We start from the raw sequence: 7,545 nt of genomic DNA, 5'->3' as shown, positions 1-7,545 counted from the left end.
AAGGAGATAATATTCATGAGTTTCAGACCCAGTTTTGTGGCCTTCTCCAAGAATGGAAACTTACTCAACCATATTCAACCAACATTGTTGTTCAAGAAAAATAACGCGAGGCCCTTGCAGCAGCTATTTGCCTTACAAATATTAAGCCTTATTTAGACGTGTTTAAGACTCGGCTTCTTAGTTCCTCTGCCCTTTCTTCTTTTTATGACATATGTGCACATTGTTACATATTCCTGATCCATCTCCTCCTTCTCCAATTGATGCTCCATCATCTATGTTCTCTGGTAATCGGGGTACATCATCACAATTCAGAGGATGCAACAGAAATACAAGAGGAGGCCGCAATAGAGGTGGTCGAACAAGTTTGCTCCATTCCCTCATTGAGCCTCGTGTGTGCACTTACTGTGGTGGTCCGAACCACCTTGTGGATTCATGCTAGAAACTCCATGGCAAGCCTGATTGGCCCACAACCTATCCATCCTCAGTCAATGTTGAGAAAAAGGAGGATAGCTGTGGAAGACTATGCTGCAATTCAAAAGCTGAAATCCTTATTGGATCAGTCCTCTACTCCACCAGGACCTATTATTGCCACTACCATTGCCTCAGGTATGTTTTCTTCCTCTTCAACCCTTTCCTTTTGGATCATTGACTTTGGGGCTTCTGACCACTTGACAGGTAACAAACACATGCTTCATTCATTGTCTCCATGTCTTCCTCATAAATCGTCACTATTGCTAATGGTTCCCAAGCCAAGGTGCTTGGAAAGGGTTCTTTCTCTCTTACTGCGTCTATTTCTCTTCAAGATGTGTTGTTTGTTCCTCAATTTCTTAAATTTGCTCTCTGTTAGTCAATTAACCAAACAATTGAATTGTTCTGTCACCTCACCATCTTCATCTATATTTCAGGATCTAACTACCAAGCTGGTGATTGGTAGTGGCCACGAAGGGCTTATTACTATTTTACTCTTCCACCAATAGCTGTTATTTCATCCACTACATCTGAGGCTCAACTTTGGCACAACCGGCTTGGTCATCCATCTACCTCGTCAATTCGTTCTTTAGTTCCATCTCTTAAATTTTGTCTAATTTTAATTGTGAGGCATGTCAAATAAGTAAGCTTGTTAGGAGTACATATTCTCCTCGTCTTACATCTACCGATACTGCTCCATTTGCATTAATACATTCTGATGTATGGGGATCTTTAAAGGTCTCTAACATTTCTCAAGTTCAATATTTTGTTACTTTTGTGGACGATTTTACTCGTGTGACTTGGTTGTTTTTGTTTAAAGAACGTTCAGAATTTTTTTCCATTTTTAAAAACTTTCATGCAATGGTTCAAACGCAATTTGGGGAAAAAATTCAAATCCTTAGATCCGATAATGCTAAGCCATATTTTTCTAACAAGTTTAAATAGTTTTGTGAGGGTAATGGGCTTCTTCATCAAACATCATATGCCTATAGTCCTCAATAAAATGGTGTTGCTAACAGAAAGAATTGTCCCCTCCTTGAAGTTGCTCGGGGGTCTCCTCTACTCGAAGAAGGTACCCTACTTTTATTGGCCTCATGCTATTCTTACTACATGCTTTCTCGTCAATGGGTTACCTTCATCAATGCCTACAAATCAAAGTCCATATTCTGTTTTGTTTCTTGGTGAAGATCCATTTTTTATTCCTCTTAAAGTATTTGGTTGTACATGTTTTGTTCATGATACTTTACCACATAAAAGTTAACTTGATCCTCGGTCTCTGAAGTTGTTGAATTTATGTAAAAAGATAAATATTTCATTGACTTCATTAAACTATTATAATCAGAGTACATGAACCTCTATTTATAATAGAGGAAGGTAGTCGAGTCCAATTACAATAAAACTACCTTTGTCCCAATTACACCCAAACTCTAACACTTAAGGATAAGGCTGATCATAATTAAATAACTCAATATAAATAGAAGACAAACATAACTCAAACTAGAACTCTTTTATGATATGACCATAAGATAAAGATGCCAGCTCGTGCTTATCTTTGTGAGTCCTTCTTGATCTTCCAACTAGCTTGTGGTTATCCTTGTGGGTCCTTCTTGATCTTCCAACTGATGTGATAAGGATGCCAACTCGTGGTAATCATGGTGGCTCCTACTTATTATGTACTTGACACATCTTGTGGGCCTTCTTTGGTATGTAGGTTTGGGCCTATCTTCCGACATTCCCGCTCAAGGTGGGGGTGAGAGAACAACATGATCTCCCAGCTTACTACAAATGATGTATAAAATCTTTTTGTTCAAAATGGCACATCTTCTAATATCTCTTCATCTTCCAACACTTCCCCTCACGCTATGGCGTCCTTCCATGAGGCCCTTCTTGCATAATATAAGTGAGAATAAATATTACTCCTAGCCGGTAAGTCATTGTTCCATACTCCAGTCCTCATGCTAGATGTAGAGGACACTTCGTCTTCTATAAGTAGTGTGTATATTGGCATTGCTCTGAAGTGTCCACCACCGTGTCCCTCCATAGGACAACTCTCAAGTAGTAGGAGTAATAAAAGCCATTACAAAGGGGGGGGGGGGGGGGGGGGGGGAGGGGGGTTAGTTGGTTTATTTATAATGGTGTCCCATTCCGGACAATGACTCTCATGGTATCCCAATCGTGATATTTTTTAGAGTTAAATTTATCATGGTGTCCCAATCCGGGCACCGACTCTCATGGTGTCCCAACTGTGATACTTTTGAGAGTCAAATAAATTATGGTATGAGAAAAGGTCCTGAGGCCACCTCTTCTTCAATAATAATGTCTCATCTGAAGAGACATAATAGTAGAAGGACCCATGAAATAATCATAATCCATTATAAATATTTTTTTCTTAGATGCATAAGCTTCATATTTTGTGCTACCCCTTTCTTGAATATTTTGGTCACATAAACATATATAAAATATATGGAATAAAATACCTCTTTCTTGTACTTCTTATACTTCTCCCCCTCAAGCTGGGTGATAATGGCAGTGATCCCAACTTGAACCAAATATCATAGATGTAGCAATAAACCCAAATAATAGAGATGTATAAATAAGCTCTCAAACTAGGGAGAAGTGAGATATTTTTCTGATATAGAAACTCAAAAAGTGACACAAACAATGGTCTTAAATTCATATTTTTCAATGCTACAGGATACCAACATGACCTTTGATTCTTCCAATGCGAATATATCTTAAAATATAGATCAGATTGACATGAAATTTTCTCTTTATTAAAATAGACTTAAATAAATTTCATAAAAGTATAACTTCTCTTCATAAAATATAATTATCGAAAGAAAAATAATCTGATAGATTTTGATCTCGGTCATATAGCCAAACTCGGTTTGTTTCTCCTTTTTTTCAGCATGACCATGGAATCTTCCAAGATCAATATCCTCTTATAAACACTTCATATTGATAATCGGTTGTATAGATCAGAAAATAGACTTATAGATATTTCTTCACATATATAATTCTCCATACAAAGTCTCGTTCTTGATAGAATAAATTACCTCAGAAGTTGAAGCTTTCTACTCCTGCTAGACCCTTTTTGTCATTCTGACCTTTGTTGCTTCAAATATTGATTTCTTTTTGTAGATAACTCAGATTTAAAATTGGTTGAATAGGTAATAGAATAGACTTACATAAATTTATTTGGATATATATATCTCTATATAAATTCTCTTTTTTGATAGCATAAAATACCTCAGAAGCTGAAACTTTCAAATGCTACATGAACCTCTTTTGCAATCTGACCTTCGCTCATTCAAATATCGATTTCTCTTTGTAGATAACTCCGATTGGAAAAAATAGATTTTCCTTGGAAATTAGACTCAAATATATTTCATTCAATATATAATTTAAAATATTAAAATCTCATTATAGAGTTTAAAAATGCAAAGAAAACTACGTGCGTAGGGACTGAAAATAAAATAACTATGAACCTAGACTTAGGGTTTAGGGTTTAGAGAAAAGTATCTCATTATCTCTATGGGTTGATCAATTCTCTCATTATAGAGTTGAAAAATGCAAAGAAAACTACATGTGTAGGGACTGAAAATAAAATAACTATGAACCTAGACTTAGGGTTTAGAGAAAGGTATCTCATTATCTCTATGGGTTGATCAAGTCAAATCACAGAACCAGCTCTAATACCATGTTGAATTTATGGAAAATAGAAATACTTCATTGACTTCATTAACTTATTATAATCATAGTACATGAACCTCTATTTATAATTGAGGAAGGTAGTAGAGTCCAATTACAATTAAACTACCTTTGTGTCCCTATTACAGCCAAACTTTAACACTTAAGGATAAGCCTTAGCATAATTAAATAACTCAATATAAATAGAAGAGAAACATAACTCAAACTATAACTCTTCTATGACGTGACTATAAGATAAAGATGCCAATCGTGCTTATCTTTGCAAGTCCTTCTTGATCTTCCAACTAGCTTGTGGTTATCTTTGTGAGTCCTTCTTGACCTTGCTACTTATGTAATAAGGATGCCAGCTCGTGGTAATCATGGTGGGTCCTAATTCTTATGTGTTTGGGCCCATCTTGTGGGCCTTCCTTGGTTCTGTGGCCCATCTTATACTACTCTTAGATATTTGTGCCTTCCTTAATTGTGTGAGCTTGGGCCAATCTTCCAACAGAAGTGTATTTTTTTGGGGTATTCTCAAACTTAGAAAAGAATATATTTGTTATAATCCTACACTTCGGAGGTTTATGGTATCTCGGGATGTGACTTTTTTTTAAGACACTTCCTTCTACTCCTCACGTGAGGTTCGTCTAGGATTTACATTTCCTCCTACCACTCCATGTCCACTTGTGTTGGTTAATGAAGATCTTACTCATCTCCCTGAAGCATCGACTGTCCCCTCACCTACGGATTTGTTAGATATAATTGAGGTAAGTCTTTCTCCTCCTCCTATATTTGGGCCTGAATTTGATACTTGGCCTATTGTGTTACGAAAGGCAATCTGTTTGTGTACTACGCCTCATCCAATTGCCAATTTTATGTCTTCTCATCGCTTATCTTTTGAGTGTGTTCAGTTTCTTGCTTCTCTTTCGTCTATTTCCATACCGCAATCCTATCAGGAGGCCCTCAAGCATCCAGGATGGAAGGTGGCTATGGATGAAGAAATGCATGCATTATATGAAAATCAAACCTGGACATTGTTATCACTCCCAAAAGGGAAAAGACCGGTTGGTTGTAGATGGGTTTTTTCGGTGAAACACAACCCCGATGGGTCGATTGCTTGACTTAAAGCACGACTAGTTGAAAAAGGTTATACTCAGTGCTATGGGATAGATTATGAAGAGACTTTCTCTCCGGTTGCAAAACTGAACTCGGTATGTATCATCCTCTCTATTGATGCTAACTCATCAGGACCGGTATATCACCTCGATGTAACAAATATATTTTTAAATGGTGATATATGTGAAGAAATTTATATGGTCCAACCACCAGGATATGTGGTTGAGGGGGAGTCCATATGCCGGTTAAAGAAATCTTTATATGGGCTTAAACAGTCCCCTCGGGCCTGGTTTGATAAATTCAGTCAAGAGGTTCTATGATTTGGCTTTCATAGCTTCTCTATTGATCACTCAGTATATGTTAAAAATACTATCAAATGGAAGATATTATTGGCCATGTATGTTGATGATATTATCTTGACTGGGAATGATGCTCATAGTATACAAGAAGTGAAGAATATGATATGTCAAGAGTTCAAGACTAAATATTTGGGTAAGCTCAAATATTTTCTAGGTATAAAAGTCCTTTAGTCAAAACATGGGATAGTATTGTCTCAAAGAAAATACGTCTTGGATGTTCTTGAAGAAACATGAATGAAGGGTTGTAGACCAGTTGATACACCTATGGATGCAAATGAAAAATTGTGTGCTACAACTGGAGAAGATGTTGACACTAGTAAATATCAAATACTAGTGGGAAAATTGATCTATCTCACGGTAACCAAGCTAGATATATCATATGTAGTAAGTGTGGTAAGTCAATTCATGCACAAACCAAAAATTACTCACTGGCAAGCTTTGGAGAGAATCCTACGATACTCAGGAAGAGGATTGCTATATAAAAAACATGGGCACTTCAATATAGAAGGCTTCTCAGATGCAGAATGGGCTAGATCACCAGATGATAGAAAATCTACATCTGGGTATTGTACCCTTGTTGGGGGGAACTTGATCACATGGAAAAGCAAAAATCAAAATGTGGTTGCAAGATCTAGTGCTGAAGCAGAATACAGAGCTATGGCCCACACTATAAGTGAACTTTTATGGATAAAGACTCTTCGTACCGAATTGGGATTTTATAAAGGAGGTTCCATGGTCCTACATTGTGATAATCAAGCTGCTATTCACATTATGTCAAATCCAGTCTTCCATGAATGAACTAAACATATTGAAGTGGATTGTCAGTTTATACGGGAAAAGTTTCAAGTAGGAATAATTTCTCTTAAATATGTTTCATCTCAAGAGTGAGTAGCTGATATCCTCGCCAAACCGGTTACATCCAAAATTCTATCTTATATAGGTGGCAAGTTGGGTATTTATGAGTGTTTTCTCCTCCAGTTTGAGGGGAAGTGTTGGAAGATGGGCCCAAGCCCACAAGCTCAAGGCTAGAAGGCCACACATCAAAGGAGTGGCAAAGTGGTTATTTATGGTATATTCCATAAGGATGGCATGAAGATGTAAATACGTTGTCTTATTATGTCTTTTAATCTATTGAGTTGTAACCCTAAGGGTTTTGTAATACTATAAATAAAAGCATTGGCTAAGAGGTAAGGCATTCAAGGCTTTGACAAATATTTCTAGAAGAGTTATGCCTGAAGAGAACACCCAACGTCCAAAAATGGAGGCTGACATAATAGCCAAGACCAGACCTTCCAGCTCTGAGTTTTCGTGGACAGAACCACCATAAAATGAGGCTGACTGCACAACCTAGACCAAGAGCTCCAAGCTCTGAGTTCGGTGGACAGAACCACCACCACCAGAGGCTGATGGAACAATCAGGGAGAAGAGCTTCAAGCTTTGGTTTTACCGTGAGGAAGGAGACACCAAGGAGGCTGGAAAAATGGGAGTGCTGCTCCCCTCTTCTTTTCTATGTAAATTTAGGGTTAGATTAATTATATTACAGCTCATGGGCTAAATACAATGCAACCCAGCCCAACTAATCCCTTTCTAATTAGCCTATGTACGTGACATAAATTATACAACAAATATTAACATCAAGCGTATCTTATATACATGCCAACATATGGTAATATCCCCCCTCAAATTGATGTTGGGAAGTCAACTAGCAACAATTTGCCAACCAGAAAATTATGTCGGGGTGTAGAAATTTCTTTGGTGAAGACATCAGCCACTTGAAGATCCGAAGAGATGTACGAAAGAGATATTACCCAGAGCTCCCAAGTGTCGCGGATAGAGTGACAATCAACCTCAATGTGCTAGGTGCGTTCATGGAAAATAGGGTTGGCAACAATCTGAATAGCATTAGTATTAT

General features: G+C 37.4%; 1 pseudogene; it reads left to right on the top strand.

Moving 5' to 3' along the window:
• Positions 1 to 446: 446 nt before the first annotated feature.
• On the top strand, positions 447 to 6,521 carry LOC137948241 (uncharacterized mitochondrial protein AtMg00810-like; annotated as a pseudogene).
• Positions 6,522 to 7,545: the final 1,024 nt, after the last annotated feature.

This window comes from Aristolochia californica, unplaced genomic scaffold (genome assembly GCF_029961685.1).
Source record: "Aristolochia californica isolate CCGP_79_NKW_82.1479 unplaced genomic scaffold, dmAriCali1.0.hap1 SCAF_1, whole genome shotgun sequence".
In the NCBI taxonomy this organism is placed as follows: Eukaryota; Viridiplantae; Streptophyta; class Magnoliopsida; order Piperales; family Aristolochiaceae; genus Aristolochia; species Aristolochia californica.
The sequence above is the reverse complement of the archived record's forward strand: the minus strand, read 5'-3'. Positions and strand labels throughout refer to the sequence as shown.